We start from the raw sequence: 20,703 nt of genomic DNA on the forward strand, positions 1-20,703 counted from the left end.
CGGGGCAAACGGGGATTTACTGCCTTCCAAATATCTTTAACATCATTTGCCATTAATTTTGAAAGGGCAAATTTATTTAACTTTGGGCGAGAATTCTCCATGTAATAACCATATTTAATAACCTGACGGAAGTAGGGATTCTGTTGTATTTAATGGAAAAGGTGGGCCCACAAATTTTGTAGAAATAGCACTGCGTGTAGGAATAAGTTCGTTTCCGATTCATGGTTAGAAAAATATCTGCAAAATATATATTTAATGATATTGTAAGAAATTAAACAAAGGAAATTATGAATTAAAAATAAAATTTGGAAAAATTGGTAAATATCAAAAAAGAAATAATAATGGTTTTACTTACCGAACAGTATGAAAACACAAGTCAAATCACACCGAAATAGCCTGAAGAAAAATGTTTATTTTTAATAAAGAATTATTAAATTAAATAACACAAAGGTTTAAAATAAACCTTTCTTTTTCTTAATAATTAAGGTTTGCTAAGATATAAAATGCAAAATGTAATAATTTCTATATTTGAATTAAGCTCCGGTTAACAAAGTAAACACACGTGTGAACACGAAAATACATAAAAACCCGATTACTTGGCAGTGTAGACAGAAATATTAACCGGATAAAATAAAGCCCCGGTTTATTAGTTGTTTAATTCATTTTAAATGAAATATTTTGCAGGGCGTCTTTTTATATCGACACTCAATTAGTTTTCTAAAAATAAAATAGATATTACAAACAAACAAAAAAACGTATGGTTTATACTCCCTTCATATTTTTTCTTCAACACCGTCATTAATATGACATGCTTATTCTTTGATTTAACACCGGCACCCGGCGACATAGATGCAGCTTAATTGAGTTTTTCAATGTTTAAATTCATTTTAGCAAAAAACGATGGAGTTTTAGAAAAAAAAGTATTTTGTGTTGTTATTCTCAATGCTATTTAACAACTTTCTCTGCATAGACCTAGTCATAATGCCAAAATCGACCTACCCTAACGCGTAATGTGCCGCCAGGCGCGTGGTAAAAAAAAGTCTCTCATCTTTTCCTCACCTTCTTTTATGAATGTTAGCTGTAATCCCCACTTCTCTCTATATGTCCACAAATGGCGGCCAACCAATCAGCGGTCGTGCCTTTGTCCGGAGATGGGGGGGGGGTCCAGTAATGGCCTGACGAACCCTGACTGCCTGATCGCAGAAGAAAAAAATAATAAAAAGCGACCTTTACATTTATTGAAGCAAAAGAAAGAAAGTTTTCATCTCATCTTCTCTCCCACCCACCCCCACCCCTCTCCCAACGCGTCGGTGAGGAAATAACGTCCCCTTGCCAGGAATATGAGCTGTCACATTCAATTGACACAACGGGTCTGCCACGCATCTCACCCCCCCCCCCCCCCTCCGGGTGATCTCCTCTTCAATCACTCGACAGCGATCTCCATTGGCAGTCTATCAACGTACCTACGCGTGTCTGACCTCTCTGTATACTGACAGTAGAAAAGACGAAGTACTTGGTAAAAGGAAAAAAAACTGCCAGCCATCTGTTTGCATGACCAAGCCAGTGTGTAACTTATTTGTAAAGTCGAAAGCAATAATTATTCTATGTTAAGAACAACCAATTAAGCTTTGACTTTTTTTTCTTTGTTTGAAAACGCAGTTGTTGAATGCAATATATTCCTCAGACCTCCCAGGTGACAGTTTGGAAGTTGATTCAAAAGTGGAAACAGAGAGCGGATGATAGTGACGAAATCGACCACTAGACGAAAACACGGGTGGTGCCACAGGTATCGGCTACAGTTGCATCTCAACCCCAAGCCTGTGCATCTGAGCTGCCCTGTAGGGGTTACAGGTTAATATTACCATAATTCCATTGGAGCAGAATCTGGCTTATAAATTGACTAGAGTGCCAAAGAGATGGATTGATATAATGAAGCAGGGATCTAATACTTTGCAAATGACATGCGCAGTCTTCACAGATCAATTAACACTTGATCAGATCATTGTAATCCACGATGGAACGATAAAATTGTCACCCTAGAAAAGACGGCAGGATTCTATTTCTGTTTGATGAAAACCGGTTTGCCTTTTTTGTTGCATATGATCTACTAGTTGGCCAGTTTTGAACAAATTCCAACAGTGATAGGAGCCTTCTATCAGGTCTTAAATTGACACAATGTTCAACAAGCAAAATCCGAGATGTGCCGTTGTACAACTCATGCTCTCTACCGATCCAAGTTATAATAGGATCATTGCCAGCACCCTCCAAACATATGGTTGGAGTGCCACGAATAACAGGGGTGTGCACAAGGTGATGAAGAAGTTTCTGGCCAAGGTTATGGTCTTCCGTGTGATTTTAAGAGAGATTCACATCATGCCACCTTCGAAGTTGCCTTGAAAGTCAACATCAATGTGTACCTGGGTATGCTGAATGTGGTGATCCCCTGGTGCAATCAGATGGCCACTGGCAGACCCTGGGTGTGGTAGCAGGACTCCACAACAGCCCACAAGTCCAAAGAGACCCAAGTTCGGCTTCAGAAGGAGTGCTACGACTTTGTACCCTTCTCTTACTGGCCTAAACCCGTTGGACTACTTCATTTGGTCATACGTTGAGAACATCATCAACATGACCTCCAACAACATCAAAGCCAGCCATTATCACCAGAGTTCCCACCAATGCTTGTGGAAAAGACATGCTCCCAATTCTAAACCCATATCAAGGAAGTGATTGAGGTTGACGGCAGCTACATTGAAGAGATATCAGATCTACAAGTTACTTGAATTATTTCAATAAAAGTTTTAAAATAAAGCTGTAGGATTGTTTTCTTTAAGGCGACAACTTTATCATTCCACCCTGTACATCACAAAATTGGACATCTGGAATTCATTGAACCACATATCTTGTCCAAAGAGTGTCCTGCGACCACGAAGGCATCGATCAAGGCAGCTAAACACTTGTGTGAAGAGTGTTAACAAATTGATCCAGCATAGCGGCAAAAAATAAAGCTCAAGGTAAAGGGCAACTGGTCTCAGATAGGCATGAATGTAATGCATTATGAAGGCAAACATTTCTTGACCATAATAGATGACTCAATGCATTTCACAATATGGTGTCTGTTGACATAAGATGTATCATGCAATATACATTAATTATGATCAGTCTTTTTTGAATGTGGTCCCCCACTTGAAATCTGCATTTTGATGTCAAGAATTTTAGAAGGTCTCAAACCAATGGGGGTGGATTAGATTGTGTTACTGATGCGCACATTTTCCAGAAGGTAATGATATAGTGTAGTGGGGTCACTGCACAATCAAAAGAATCAAGCTAGGAGGCAGCGTTCGATTCTAGAAGCTGTATACTTAGATAATGTGTTACTCAAGGATGATGCAACAACAACTGCACCAGCCAAGGGGATCTACCATTAAGAACAGTGTATAAAAGGATAGATTTTACACTAACTAGTTAGAATTTTTTATTTTTGACGCCTAGTATAAAGTTAGACTATGTTTGTGTAAAACCCTAGAATGCTTAGTGCACTATCAGATTTGGCAGTGGAAAAATGGATAAAATAACATATCCTCAAACCCTGTTGTTTGATAGTATCCCATATAATAGGAAAGAGGTTTGCATCATTGTGCCGCTTCACCTCAGGGAATAATAAGAAAGATAACATACCAGTCGAAGATTGGCCATCTTACTGCCATTTGTGTGATAGATATTAGGGATGGGGGGTAATAGAAGGTATTACATAAGCAGCCACACCTCTGTTTAACCTATCAGGTGACAGGATCGGGGAAGAGAAAAGAAAAAAATTTAATGTTGTAGATGGGTTCTTTTATAGAAATGTGGCAGTAATTTGCGTATGAGGTTAATAGTGGTTATTACAAAGATGAATTGGAGAGAACAGGGAATCAAGTTTTTGTCAGCTGAGAGAGCATATGGACATTCAGAGTTGGGGTCGTGAATTACAGTTGAGGAGTTAGTACAAATTATGACGTTGGTGAGGAGGAGTTCTGAAAAATTATTTTTTATTTTTACATTTTTTTTATCACGAGAATTATGATTGAGCAATCAAGTTTATTGAAAAGGGAGTCTTATACATTTTATGTTTCTCAAGGAGAACAAACGGATTTAAAAAGTATACATACTGCTCAGACTTTATGAAACTTTTGATCTACTTAAAAATATGCGCAGTAAATGCTGCATATATCGCTTGCATTTAGTCTATTCTTTTCCTATGATTTTATTTCCATTTTCTTTCTTTCCTTTTACGTTATGGCATTATATTAAGCTAGCAAGGCTGTCCGGCGTTGCCCAGGTTACTATTAAAACTTCTATCTCTACCTCTGTCTTTTTCTCCTCGAACACCTCCTCCATTATATTTAAAGATGGTCAATAATCATTTAAATACAACATGATGACTTAAACCCTAGTAGCACCCAAACCAATTAGCACACAAACACGTAGTTAAGTGCATTTCATTTCCAATTAAATTCTTCATTATTATATATATTGGATTTCATTTCTATAGTCTATTTTAAAGTCAAGAATATTTGCAGGGGGAGGGGGAAAAAAGGCGCTTTTTTTTCCATACATTTTCTGTAATACTGCTTCAATATTTTATATGTATAACTTAATAGATTTTTTGGTTAAATTTTGATATTTCTCATGAAGTCATATTCTACCAATATGACTCACACAAAATTATAGCTGTTTTTACCCATGTTTATTTGTTTATTTTTGTACAGGCTTAGAGTTCACATTGCTTTACCAATCATCACTAAACTTCAAAATATTGATCATGATCCAAATAAGAACAGATTTAATTTTCAGATATCTAGTCTAAAAAGGTCAAAGGTGAAAGCTATACTTTTGGAAATAATTTTGGTTCTCTTCATTGTAGAGACTTGTTGTTTTGCCCAAATTGTAGCTAATGAAGTCCTCAATGTAATATGGTTTTTGAACTTGAAGTTTTATCAAAGCTCCAAATTTTGTGGTATTTCAATTTCAAATTTAAATGTATGAATCCAATATCATTTCATAACAGCAATCACTATCCAAAATTTCAGTCTAAGTTTTGAGTTATCAACATTTCAATGGCACAACTTAAAGATATAGAAAAATAAGGTCCAAATAACACTTGAGCCCATCTTTATGCTGTTAAACAATTATGCTGTCTCACAACTTCCGTCTTTGTTGGGCATAGAGACATCACCTTAACCTTAAATATATTTATCTTCTTACATTATTTTCAAGTCGGTTCCTTCAAATATACAACTGTCAACTTTCTGGGTAGGAGCTGCAAGAAGCAGCTTATCCTGCCTTGACAGAGTTCAAAATAGACTTCGTAACCTAGTGGGGGGATGCCCTTTTCTCTTCCCTGCAATCTCTTTCCCCACAGAAAAGATGTTGCAAACCGGTCTCTGCTTTATCGTTATTTTCATGGCAAGTGCTCATCAGAGCTTCACTGTATGGTCCCCTTGTCTTGACTTTCATGAAAAATACTAGTCTATCTGAAACCCCTATCAATACTTTCCCCCACTCTTTATCTGTGCCTAAACATAGATACCACAAACAAAGCTTTTTTCTTAAAACTACATGCCAGTGGAACTCCGTTCCATCTTCCTGCTTTCCAACGGACTACAATCTGGTTGTCTTCAAGTCCAACATGGACAAGTTCTTGATGAGTCATCCCCTTAAGTAATCTAATTTACCAAATTTCCACTACTAATGATGACTACGACATGTTCCCCCATGACCACTGTACATTCATTAACCCTTATCCTTGAGTGACGTTCAGGCCTTGATAAGTGGTGACTCCCTTGTAAAAAAAAAAATTAAAAATTAGCTTATATTTCTTTCATATTCTTCAAATAACACTTATTGATAAAAATGAAAATCATTTATGGTAGTTTACTTATCGTAAAAAAAAAAAAAAAAAAAAAAAAATTAGTAAGATCATATATTGTTTTATTTAAGCATCATTATTCTCCTTATTAGTGTTATCTTTTACAGCATTATAATTTCAGTGCTTGCACATACCTGTGCATTGTATCTTATTTTGTAGACTTGTACAAATGTTTACATTCTTGGTAGAGTATTTTATTAAATCCATTAAACTCCCTGGAACTTAATTTTCTACCATAACAATCAGGAAGATGGATATCTGAATTTGCATGAAGACTGATTAGAGTGTGTAACCCAATATATTTCTAGTGGCTTCAATGTTTTTTCCTTGTTCTCTTCATAGATATACCTGAAATGTTAGAGGAACATCGTGTAATTGATCTAGGACATACGTTGTTTTGTATAATTATACCACATCTATTGTGGGTGGATTCATGTCCAGAAAAAGTTTCCTCATCCAAATGATTATTGTTGCACATCAAAGTTGGTTTAATAACTATCTGGATAGTGGAGAATCTCAATTTTGGTTTGCTCTGTATTGTGAGTTAACACGGAGTTAGAAAGACAATGTTCCAAACATTTAATCAACCAACAAACAAAACTGTGCAGACTTAGATTGTGTACAACACTAACAAATGTTTTGCTATCAATTAGGGTCCACGCACAGAGACAGACAGACAGAGAGAGAGAGACAGACAGACAGAGGGAGAGAGACAGACAGACAGACAGAGAAAAGAGTTATTGCCCTTGAACTGGCAAAAGAGTTATCCTCCTTGGCAAGACGACGAGTCAGCCATGACACTGGATAGATAAAATAACACATTTTCCGATCATTATGCATCCAGCGGCTCACCTATTTAAATCTCTTAAATAAAATTTTTAAACGTCCCCAGCCGCTGTTTCTGCATCATTTTTACGTGACAATTTCACAGTCAATTTACATTCCAAAAGACGAAACAATTGGCGACGAGGTTTGTTTTTGTTCTATTCGAACACTCGTAGGAACTAAGACATTTACCGGACAAATGGATGTTACTATACAACAATTGATGCAACAACAGTTACGTTTGATGGAAGAGAGATTCTCAACATTTGGGACACAAAACTCATGACATCGGCAGAATTGATCATAAATTCTATCACGGAATTTCATTATGATCTAATGGTTAAATCGATGTTCTGTATGTAAGTTTTGAGGACCTCTTTCGGGTGGAATTCAAGGAACAAGCTGGCGACTGGAAGTCAGACTTTTGCTACGTAAACTTGGGTCATCGGAACACGACTAGTGCGCAAATTATGGTTCAATTCAGTTGTGTCCTGATTTTTCGACTGATCTCAATGCATCACTAGAGGATCAACAATATCCATTGCCAATCCCAGAGGATCTCCACACCATACTTAATGGTGGCTCCTGCTTGGCAAAATTAAACTTTAAAGAAGCTTATCTACAAATCGAAGTGGCAGAAACCTCAAAGGAATTGCTTACTATCAACACACACCATGGACTATTCCAATTCATTGATTTACTTTTTAGGATAAAACTAGCCCTTGCAATATTTCAGCAGATTATGAACACAATGCCCACTGGAGTGGAAAGTACAGCTGCATACTTCAATGACATAAGTGCCGGGCAATGCAACCAGGAGTTGACAGAAAGAATTCTAATCCACATCCAAGACTGGTTTCCAACGCCAGCTTGAAAAATGCCATTTTTATCTCCTTTCCATAAAATACTTGGGATATATTTTTGATGATCAAGGGAACCAACCAGATCCTGCTAATGTGGCAACTATTCAACACATGTCACCCCCATCAGATGTTAGCAGTTTACGCGCATTTCTGAGACGCGAGTTACTACATAGTTTCTTGCAGTCACTCCATCAAAATCAAAGCTCCACTCAATAAACTGCTGATAAAAGGTACAAAATGGTCTTGGGCCATGGACCGTCAAAAATCATTTGATAAAATCAAAGCACTCATCAGATCAGACCTACTGCTCACATATTTTGCCCCCCCCCCAGTTGTGCAGCAGATGCATCAAACCATGGTGTGGGAGCAGTGATCTCACACATATTCGCAAATGGAAGTGAGAAGGCCATCATGCATGCATTCAGATCTGTCATCTGTGGAAGACAACTATAGCCAGGTGCAAAAAGCAGCACTGCCATTAATCCTTGCTGTAAAATACTTCAGAAGATGCTGTTTGGTTGTCACTTTACACTGCTGATAGACCACAAGCCACTGCTATCAATATTTGGCTGAAAGAAAGGTATCCCGGCATATTCAGCCAGTTGATTGCAACAATGGGTAATCATTTTACTGGGATATGATTTCAGTGTAAGACGATCATACCATCATTGCTGCCATCAGTGTCGAGGATGATTTTCAACGCACATATACAGATTGTATCCGGACAATTCCAGTGATAAGAACTGACATCAAATGAGAAACACCAAGATCCAATGATCCAAAAAGTGTGCAGATATCTCCATGGCCTCCTAAGCTCATGGGAAAACTCCAACAGTTCAAACGCCGCAGTGGCTCTCTTTCTGTCATTGATGTTTGTCTGATATTTGCAGATTGTGTGGTTGTTCCTGCTTAGATCAGGCAAGCAGTCCTAAGACAATTACATTTGGGGCATCCAGGCATTAACCGAATGAAATCAATAACCTGCAGTGTAGTTTATTGGCCTAATATAGACAGAGACATTGAATGTACTGCTAAACATTGTACTCAATGTATGGAAGCACAAAAGAACCTACTTCAGATTGTGGATTCTCGCTGGACATACCAAGAACACTCATGATCCAGAATATATGTAGACTTTTCTGGTCCAATCAATGGCCTTAGTTTCCTTGTGGTTGTGGATGCCCATTCCAAATGGCCAGAAATGCTTCCAATGCAACAGACTAACACTCAATCTACAATAACAGTACTCAGACGGCTATTTAGTCAACACAGCTTGTCAGAGACTTTAATATCAGACAATGGATCACAATTCATGTCAGAGTCATTCAAGCAATTCTGCAAATTGTGCTGCATAATGCATGTCTGATCACTGCCTTATCACCTTCAATCCAACGGACAAGCCGAATGCTTTGTGGATACATTTAAACAGGCACTACTCAAAGCGAGGGGAGAGGAAACAGATGAAATCCTACAGACTTGCCTCCTTTCATCAAATGGGGCAGGGAAGAATGATCTGTCATCAGAGGCACTCATGGGACGAAAACCTTGTACCACAATGGGTGCTTTACAGCAACAAAGACACAAACCAGGCCTTGGCCTTAAAAAAATTCAATTCTAGTTGACAGGCCAGTGTTTGTATGAAACTAGATCTCGTCAAGCAAACTGGGTTCCGGGCATCATTTGCAAAACAAAAAGGACATTTTTTTCTATGATGTTCAAGTCGAGAACCAATTCTGGGTACGACACAAAAATCAAATACGTCCCAGATATACTAAAGGCAACCTAATGGACGGCACACCAACCATTCCCTTAGATCTGTTAACACATTTGAACAGCCATCTCCATCATCTCCGAAGCGAACAAATGTAAATGAGAAGGGTGAAAGACCCTCAAGGACTTGGCCAAAGTACAGTCTCACTCGAATAAGGCATCTCCTAGTTAATCCTAAGTGCACTCGCTACAGCTAAATACTTAAAGGAGTCACCCATGACACTGGGTAGATAAAACACGGTTTTCGGTCATTATGCATCCAGCAGCTCACCTATTTAAATCTCTTAAATAAAATTTTTAAACGTTCCCCCGGCCTCTGCTTTTGCATCATTTTTATGTGGCAATTTCACAGTCAACTTACATTATGAAACATGTATCACTATTAGAAGCTAAAAAATGTCTTGTGAAATAGATAAAAATTTTCTATGGGCAGATGCAAATATATCCACATTTTTTTTTTTTTTCTCTGTACCTAATACTTCCCATGCACTATCCTTGCAAGAAAATTATATAAAATGTGGCATACTATCTTTTCAGCCTCTGGCAAATTTATTGTGTCTGGTGGTCATAACACAGGTTTAACTTTTCTAATAGTATATATCTGATTCATGAACAGAATTGTAATTTGAGTGTGCATGACTTGTTTAATAGTGATGGTAAGTCGGTGTCATTTTGTGATTAGTGTGTTTCACTTGATGTTGTGGTCTGGTTTCCTCATGGAGTACTCTTAACTCTACGGGAGAAAACCTTGAAATGTCATTCACATCGTCAAGGTCATCCTGTGACCACATTTTAGGACTACTTAACAAAATTGGGAAGTTTTTAATCAACTTTTGTCTTAAATATTGTTTTATATGAGTAAGTATCAACACCATTCATTTCTTGTATCTGCTTGACAGTCTTTTAAACTTTTCAGTCTCGTTATTTCTTGGTTTCAATTATTTGGTTGTGAACAAATTTGACAAAAATCTTAAATGCTTTACCAGTCTTTTCAAGTTAGCTTGGTTTCCTCAAGTACCAGGAATTATTGTACTACTCATCGATTGCTACACAAACTTTATTTTTTTCATTTGTATCAAGTGTGTTCCATTGTTTATTTCTTTGGGTAATTTTAAAATTTATGATAGAACATTTTATAAGCTTAAGCTTTTCTGTTTCTTTTCCAGACATTCTCCACATTAGTTTTTACTTTTTGCCAGATATAGCTGGTAAAGAGTCAATTAAATTAGAATGCAGAACCCATCTTTTTAGTTGATGCCTCATTCTTTTCAGTAGTTATGAACTGCCGATACCTTGAGACTGTAAAATAAATATATTCAAGGGTTTCATGTGCATTTGAAGACAATAACTTACATATATAAAAAAAAGTTTAAATTTAAAATATCCAACCCTTATTTCATTAAAATTATTTTTGTAGTTTAACAATATCAACAGCTAAATTTCTGTGAAAAAAAAAAAAAAAAAAAAAAATTAGTTTACATTCTACAATTAAATACCCCAGTGAATCATTATTAATGAAACCAATGAATGTTTATATAATCATGCATGAAATTAGAAAACTTTTGTGTAATGCGTTTATTTGTTACTGAGGAGTCAGTACTTACCAAAGCTCAAGGTAAGGGTTAGTGAAATGAATAGATAATCAGCTGAAAGGTACTGTGTGTGAATTGAAAATGATAAATAAAAGGAATAAAATTTTGTTATTTATGACTATGTTTGTCATTGAACGTGAAAACAAGTTGCCACTCAAAGGGAAGCATTTCTGTGGTAACGGGTTTCACAGATGGAAAATTCTTGGAAAGAAACCCTACTTGTTACAACACCGATGTAGATAGAAAAATTCTTTGCAGTTAGTAAATATATTCTTCTTGTGAATGACAGGAAGGACCCAAAGAATAAAGGTCAGTTTAGCATCTTCCATAATGCTAATGATAGAGTAGAGAAAGATTAGCAAGGTTTCTTCTAGGAGAAAGGGGCTGTAAAGAAGAGAATAGATTATCCTCCCCACTAGATTATAAAATTGATTTTGAACTATGTCAAGGAATGAAAAAAAAAAATCTCTTAAGCAACACTTCCCTAAATGTAGAATTGACACTCCAACAGTTTTGTAAAGTTAACACATTGCATCAGGCATTTATACTTTTGCAGCAGTAGAAAGACCCATTTTTTGGCAACCTTAGGAGTAGATTGGATATAGGTCTTTCATTTTTAGATCCGGTAGGAAATTCAGTCTTGGGATTTTAATTGGAACTGAACAAAAAAAGGGTCTGAGCATTGGTTGTGAAAGCAGACAAGATTAGATTTTGAATTCATAAAATTAACAAGCTATTTTTTCCTTATTGCACTGCATGCTCCAGATCAGAAGTGAGAGACGCGGCAAGATTTTGATCACAAATGCTTTTCAAACTGTTGCCATATATTAAAAACTAGCATTTTGGCCCGGCGTTGCCTGGGGGTTTGGAGGTGTATGTTGAGCAAAAAAAAAAAAAAAAAAAGCGGTCTATTTTTAAATTTGACCCCTAAACATTTGTTTTGGGCTCAAATCAAGTTAAGTTAGATCCATGTCCAAGGAACCTATATCTAAAACTTCAAGTGTTTAGACCCCAAATTGTCGGAGGAGTTTGGTAGAGTTCTCAAAGGTCAAATCGTTGAACTTCTACCCGTTAACAGCCAAATTTCTAGCGGAAAACGGATTACATAGATTTTCCCAAATCTCAGTACCTTGTATATCAAATTTCGAGTCTGTAGACTAAAAATTGACAGACACATTCACTTTTTTATATATCTGTATAGATGAAACAAAAATACATACGCATACATGAATATATATGGAAACAATTGCAATTTCACAGTCAACTTACATTATGAAACATGTATCACTATTAGAAGCTAAAAAATGTCTTGTGAAATAGATAAAAATTTTCTATGGGCAGATGCAAATATATCCACATTTTTTTTTTTTTTCTCTGTACCTAATACTTCCCATGCACTATCCTTGCAAGAAAATTATATAAAATGTGGCATACTATCTTTTCAGCCTCTGGCAAATTTATTGTGTCTGGTGGTCATAACACAGGTTTAACTTTTCTAATAGTATATATCTGATTCATGAACAGAATTGTAATTTGAGTGTGCATGACTTGTTTAATAGTGATGGTAAGTCGGTGTCATTTTGTGATTAGTGTGTTTCACTTGATGTTGTGGTCTGGTTTCCTCATGGAGTACTCTTAACTCTACGGGAGAAAACCTTGAAATGTCATTCACATCGTCAAGGTCATCCTGTGACCACATTTTAGGACTACTTAACAAAATTGGGAAGTTTTTAATCAACTTTTGTCTTAAATATTGTTTTATATGAGTAAGTATCAACACCATTCATTTCTTGTATCTGCTTGACAGTCTTTTAAACTTTTCAGTCTCGTTATTTCTTGGTTTCAATTATTTGGTTGTGAACAAATTTGACAAAAATCTTAAATGCTTTACCAGTCTTTTCAAGTTAGCTTGGTTTCCTCAAGTACCAGGAATTATTGTACTACTCATCGATTGCTACACAAACTTTATTTTTTTCATTTGTATCAAGTGTGTTCCATTGTTTATTTCTTTGGGTAATTTTAAAATTTATGATAGAACATTTTATAAGCTTAAGCTTTTCTGTTTCTTTTCCAGACATTCTCCACATTAGTTTTTACTTTTTGCCAGATATAGCTGGTAAAGAGTCAATTAAATTAGAATGCAGAACCCATCTTTTTAGTTGATGCCTCATTCTTTTCAGTAGTTATGAACTGCCGATACCTTGAGACTGTAAAATAAATATATTCAAGGGTTTCATGTGCATTTGAAGACAATAACTTACATATATAAAAAAAAGTTTAAATTTAAAATATCCAACCCTTATTTCATTAAAATTATTTTTGTAGTTTAACAATATCAACAGCTAAATTTCTGTGAAAAAAAAAAAAAAAAAAAAAAAATTAGTTTACATTCTACAATTAAATACCCCAGTGAATCATTATTAATGAAACCAATGAATGTTTATATAATCATGCATGAAATTAGAAAACTTTTGTGTAATGCGTTTATTTGTTACTGAGGAGTCAGTACTTACCAAAGCTCAAGGTAAGGGTTAGTGAAATGAATAGATAATCAGCTGAAAGGTACTGTGTGTGAATTGAAAATGATAAATAAAAGGAATAAAATTTTGTTATTTATGACTATGTTTGTCATTGAACGTGAAAACAAGTTGCCACTCAAAGGGAAGCATTTCTGTGGTAACGGGTTTCACAGATGGAAAATTCTTGGAAAGAAACCCTACTTGTTACAACACCGATGTAGATAGAAAAATTCTTTGCAGTTAGTAAATATATTCTTCTTGTGAATGACAGGAAGGACCCAAAGAATAAAGGTCAGTTTAGCATCTTCCATAATGCTAATGATAGAGTAGAGAAAGATTAGCAAGGTTTCTTCTAGGAGAAAGGGGCTGTAAAGAAGAGAATAGATTATCCTCCCCACTAGATTATAAAATTGATTTTGAACTATGTCAAGGAATGAAAAAAAAAAATCTCTTAAGCAACACTTCCCTAAATGTAGAATTGACACTCCAACAGTTTTGTAAAGTTAACACATTGCATCAGGCATTTATACTTTTGCAGCAGTAGAAAGACCCATTTTTTGGCAACCTTAGGAGTAGATTGGATATAGGTCTTTCATTTTTAGATCCGGTAGGAAATTCAGTCTTGGGATTTTAATTGGAACTGAACAAAAAAAGGGTCTGAGCATTGGTTGTGAAAGCAGACAAGATTAGATTTTGAATTCATAAAATTAACAAGCTATTTTTTCCTTATTGCACTGCATGCTCCAGATCAGAAGTGAGAGACGCGGCAAGATTTTGATCACAAATGCTTTTCAAACTGTTGCCATATATTAAAAACTAGCATTTTGGCCCGGCGTTGCCTGGGGGTTTGGAGGTGTATGTTGAGCAAAAAAAAAAAAAAAAAAAGCGGTCTATTTTTAAATTTGACCCCTAAACATTTGTTTTGGGCTCAAATCAAGTTAAGTTAGATCCATGTCCAAGGAACCTATATCTAAAACTTCAAGTGTTTAGACCCCAAATTGTCGGAGGAGTTTGGTAGAGTTCTCAAAGGTCAAATCGTTGAACTTCTACCCGTTAACAGCCAAATTTCTAGCGGAAAACGGATTACATAGATTTTCCCAAATCTCAGTACCTTGTATATCAAATTTCGAGTCTGTAGACTAAAAATTGACAGACACATTCACTTTTTTATATATCTGTATAGATGAAACAAAAATACATACGCATACATGAATATATATGGAAACAATTTTGTGTTCCCTGTAAACTTTTTATGCAAATATTATGCAAGGATAGATAAAGTAGAATATTTGCATGAATTGCATGTAATAGTTAACTAAAGATGCTCATCCCATAAGAAAACCGAAAAAAACTAATAGAGAATTAATTAAAATGAATGTTTAAAAGAATATGCAAATTAGCTAAATCTTTTGCTAGTGAATGCAATTCCACAAGCCATATAAGAAAATTGTATTTTCTTTTTAAATAAATAGAAAATAGGGTTTTTAATATGAATATCAATACACGCAAAAGAAAACCGAATTTATAGGAGTATAAATTTGCATATCAGAACATAATAGATAAATTATTGTAGGTTAACATTGTCTGCTCCCCTGTGCAAAAGATTCTATTTTTAGGTGATTATGTGTGAATATCTTGAAAAACTTGACAGAAAGGAATAAAAAAAATTAAAAAAAAAAAAATTTGAATAAGAGATCAGTTTCGCATATAAATTTAACGTAAAACGATCCCGCATTTTTGGATCGTTGTGTCTTAAAGCAATAAAAGGAAGATAACCTCGAGTCTTACCAGAGTTACGACCTCTGGAACATCCGAGGTTCACCTTGATATATACATAATGTTCATTTTTTTCTCTCACTAATCAAAGTCCATCCGGTTATTCCACCACGGTAATAATTGATATTTAGCACATACCATTCACCAAATACAACTTAAAGTTGACCTAAGAGAAACCAAACAAGCCGTTTACATATCAGAGAACACATCAGGATTTTACTTATCCGAATCGGCACTGAAAGACTTAGCATTAATCCCTTGCGACTTTCCACACCAGATATTGAAAGCTAGTATGTCAACCTCAAATAATGGGATAGCACCATGTGGACATCTCTAAAGAGAAACGGTTCCACACAAAGCTACAAGAATCCTGTGGTGGGTTGCAAGAGGGCATATAATAACGAATTGACTTGTTTTATTTTTATTTTCTTACCAAGTTTAAAGAACAAAATTACTTATGTTTCCTTAAATTGCATTAAATGTCTTCAATTGTTTTTTATTAAAAATAAAACATAGCACTTTAAGTACTTTTCTGAAATCTTCGAATGTTTGCAAAAGCCAACTGTTGCATGATTACATTAACTTTTTAAGAGTTCTGAAATTTTCATTGTTTTTTAAAGAAAAATTATTTGAATATTCTTAGTTTTTTATAATTTCTAAAGAAATATTATTTGACTAACGAAAGAAATTTTCCTGAATTATAGATAATTTTTAAGGAAGAATTATTCGAGCAAATCCTTTAATTGAAGGTTTATTTGAAATTGGACCATATGATTGATAGAGGTCCCTGAAATATGACCAGGAGTATTTACGAAAAGTTGAATTCTTAAGAAAAAATTTCGTCAGTCTGGAAAGATCTCTCTTTAATTGAAACTTTAATTTTCTCAAGCTGTTAAGTATACAGAACTGGTCGTTAACTAATATAACTCCCAGGTGTGGCGGGAGTTTATTAATTCGAAATAATCTTTGTGAGTGATCTTAGGAAGAGGGTTGCTTTTTTTTTTTTTAAATAATGAACTAATTACTTTGAAAAAAAAGTTAACATGAAAAGTTTCTGAATTCGAAATGACCTTGATAATGGTCTATAAGAAGAAATGATTTTTAAGAATAAATTAAATAACTTTAAATGTATACTGAATTTTAAAAATAATTACGAAATGAACAAAATTTGGGATGTCTAAATCTCATTGTGAAGAGTAAATTGATTCAAAATGAATTTTCTATGATCTTTTAAGAAGATTAATTTTAAGCAAGAACCAAATGTTTGGAATAATTTAATTTCATTGTGAAAAATGGGTCGATTTAAAAATTATCTTTTGAGAAGATTGCTTTTAATAATAAATGAATTACTTTGGAAAGAAGTTAACATAAACTCGGAATTTTTAATGGTCCTTTGGGAAGAAAAATTGATTTTAACGATGAACCAAAATACTTGAAATAATTTTTAAATTTTGGAGTGAAATTTTAATGATCTTTTGTAAAGAGAGTGGTTTTGAAAAAAAACAAAACATACTTTTTAAATGTACCCTGAAATATGGAAAAAAGTTGATTATGAATGTAATAACTTAAAATGCGTTTGCATTGCGTAAACCATTTCTAATTGTGACCGAGGTGCTCTGAAATGTTCTTTTTTTTTTTAAATGTTTTCTTCAAAAAAAAAAAAAAAAAAAAAAAAAAAAATTGTTAACACCCTATTTCACCGACTTAATGTATACCAGGTTTCTGAATTGTTTATTTTGAGAATTTTTTTGCCCTAATTGAGTATTTCAACTCATGAAAGCCGAGTGCCTTTAATTCTTTATATAATTAATAAATATTCCATGGTGGATAGTTTTTATTGGTCGTTCGGCGGCAGACTCCTTGTCCTAACAGAATTAAATTGGATTAGAACTTCTGAAGACCAAGGTTTTACTAAATCCATATAGGTTGGCATGATGAAGTCACGTAACCCTGACTTATTTAAAATACATTATACTGGTTGCTGAAGAGAACGTAAATCCAGTTACTGAAATAATGTTATAAATTGATGCAGAATAAATTAAACGTATAGGTCGGTGTGATAAACTCACGTAAAATCCGGCTTTGTTAAAAAGTATTATACTGGTTGCTTAAGAGAGCATAAATCGAGTAACTGAAATCATGAGGTCATGGCCTCGATGGAGGGCAAGGATGATTATCCTCTCTGGTATTTGAAGCAGTATACCAGTCTACCAGGGGCCTGGTGGAAAACAATTGCTTCACTGAATTCCTGACGGAACATAGAGCATAGGGACATTGATCGCTGACAGCCGATAGACCCACCATCCACGGAAAATTAGGAACTTTTGAAATTTATGAATACTCATAAATTTTGGATTGCATAGGGAGGGATGTGGCACTATTTCTTAGTGCCACTGTTTCTAACACCCTCTGCAGCATGGCCGGGTGGTGATTTGACCATGTGCGTAGAGATACAAAGAAACACCTTCCCATAATTTCCTTTCCTAGAGCTCTCCCTCTTTCTGTTATGGCCATCATGAGGTGAGCACCATAATTTTTGTCTCTCCATAAACGAGGGGGGGGGCACCCCCTCCCTCAAAACGTTCGGCTAGTTAGCTTTGAAAAGCCTATTGTCCAGTTTTAAATTGTAAAAGTTTTTTTTGTAATATATATTGTATCTAATGTAAAATAAAATAGTTATGTTCCATATATATTACAATTGTGTAGTGTGTAATCTTTCTTGTGTCTGCCATAACGGTCCTCATTGAAACAACGAAGCAATCCAGAGGATGAAGAAAGAAAATTCCAGTCAGGATGCCACCGGGTGAAGAGGTCAAGACATTTCCTGGGAGAAGGAGCCACACAGCACATCCAACATCTCAGGTATGCTTTTCTTTTTATAGACCCTAATGACAGCCATATTCATATCTTCCCGAAACCGCTTTAAGACATTTACTATAACATGTGAAGCCGGTCACACCTCAGTGACCAGCAGATTGTGTTATATTAGTATCCGACAAACAAGGGCACAATGTAGAAAATACAATTCTATCACCCCGTCTCAACCGAGAGAACCATTAATTCCACCCTCAAACTCAGAATTCCCATTCCAAGTCACGCACATACTGGAAGTGCATAGGAAGAGTTATATAGTATATGCAGACTGATACACCAGCTGGATCGAAGCTGTCCTACTATCAGAGAAGGCTGCAGCAGTGTGTGACGCCTTAGGGCATATGGTGCACCAGAGAAAATATCATCCGATGGAGAGGCACCATTCAACTCATTAGAGTTGAAATCGTTCCTAGGAGACTGGGGCATAAAAAGATGTATATCATCCGCACATTATACCCAAAAGAATACTTATGGACGGCATTGATGGCTATGGTCATCTACGTCACGATCGAGCAGCATAGGCAATGATGACTCCTAGGAACACGCCCCACTAGGACATGGGATTATCACCAGCCGAAATGTTATATGGCTGAACAATAAGTGACCACCTCCCTATACTTCACAAGAAGCACCAGATTCACAACTGGTGGACAGAAACTAAACAAGAGAAAGGGCGATGGCAAAAAGGCATGTGCTTAGCAAAGAACAGTACAACATGCACAGCCGTCCACTCCAAGAGCTTCAGGTTGGCCAATCCGTTCAGGTGCAGAATCAGGAGGGGCCATATACACAAAGATGGGCAAAAATAGGGAGAGTTGTCGTGACTATGGATAATAGGCAATACTGGATATGGTTGGATGGAAGCAGCAGGATCATACTACGCAATCATCCTTTTCTCCAGAAGATCTAACCTATTATGGATTTGCCAGCTTATTCACTCATACAACCACCTCTTCAAAGACCAAGAAGGGAAAACAGCGTATTCCCGTGTGACATACAGAGGATGGATGTGGAAAAGACTGATGATGACGTAGTTATGGCGGACGACACATCTGACATATGGAGGTAGATAACCAAGACCCGATCAGGCATAAACCAACGAGTCCGATCATAGGGCACAGCATGAGAATAACAACCACCAAGAATATTGCCTCCACAAATGCGAGCACCAACTCACAACTATACAAAATTGTCTCAATAAGTGACCACAAAACACCAGTGTTGTGGTCAAAAGGCGGAGAAGGGGCATATAGAGAATAGGAACAACCGATGAGAAGGGTTGGGGAAAAGTGGAACACTGGTCGTCATGCGGTGTTATAAATTCAGCACTAGCCTTGAACTCAGACTTGAGTCCACTTTGCAGAAATCGGGTCAACTTTTTTTTCAAAACCGAAGCCAGATTGACTTGTTTACTTGTTAATTACTTGCCCGCAACAATTTTAAATTCGTAAACCCCTAAAAATCAAATTTTTAATTATAAGTCTTCATTTGGTCTAATTTAATTTTATTTTCTTGATGAGGCGTGGGTGGGGGGGGTTGGAAGGGAGGATTAATCGTACAGAATGGACATGCGGCACTTCTACAGAATTGGGACAAAATTTTTTAGTCGATAAATGGAGTTTTCAGATAAAAACAATGGTTTCAACCGATTTTTCTGTCAATTCTAAGAAGTTACAATGGTAGCTTCCAGATTATGCAGTCAAAATTACCTGAATATTACTGAATTATTAAGCAAAACAACTTTAGCCGTGTTAGCAGGTGAAAAATTGCCGCCATCTTGTTTAAATCAAAACAGAAAATTACCTCACTTTTGAACTCCTTTGTCTTACGATCGTTTTCAAATTTGTTTTTTTTTTTTCTTTAATAAATAATTTTCTACCTTATCGATTTTCGTAATTTTTGTATATAATCATCTTAAAATACGAGGAATATGTAGATACCATTGTTTTCATGTGAAATTCAGTATTACGAATTTGGAAATTTCGTCCCAATAGTGTAGAAGCGCCTAGACATTCATTTCAATGTTAAAATATTAACCGATTACAGTGGGGACAAAAATAAAATAAAAACATGTTTCCCACCCCTAATATCCAAGAATGAAATCGGATTTTTTTTTTTTTTGTATTAAAAAAAAAAATAAATAAATAAATAAATAAAAATATGTTGCTGGGAGACAGTTCTACGTCCGCCACCACTCGGCTATTGCAATCGCTTTTTTTCATGCTAATTTCAAATAAATGGCTTCTAATATTGTACATTAAAGAAAGCATTACTTAAAATTAAAAAAAAGTGTTATGTATAACTTTTGTGCCTTGTCTGTTTTCTAATATTCTTGCATCTCGTGTCATCTGTCTGATTATTTTTTTTGGTACCACGCTATTTTTAAATTCAATTCAATTTTCAGTCTTTTTTTTTTTTTTTTAATTAAATTGTACAGTGGAAGCACAGAATAGTTACAAAACACTCGCCTCATGTTAAGAATGGCTTTCGAAATAACATTTTAGCACGGTAACAAAAATAAGTACCATTTTTTTAAGTTATGCAAATATATAAAAATTTAAATAAACATTAAAAAA

General features: G+C 35.4%; 1 protein-coding gene across 8 annotated transcripts in view; it reads right to left on the reverse strand.

Annotated features, from left to right (window-relative positions):
* Positions 1–20,703, reverse strand: part of LOC145280198 (uncharacterized) — a 178,901-nt gene that overhangs the window by 113,933 nt on the left and 44,265 nt on the right. The window lies entirely within an intron of this gene.

This window comes from Euprymna scolopes, chromosome 7 (assembly GCF_053919585.1).
Source record: "Euprymna scolopes isolate OS-2025 chromosome 7, ASM5391958v1, whole genome shotgun sequence".
NCBI lineage: Eukaryota > Metazoa > Mollusca > Cephalopoda > Sepiida > Sepiolidae > Euprymna > Euprymna scolopes.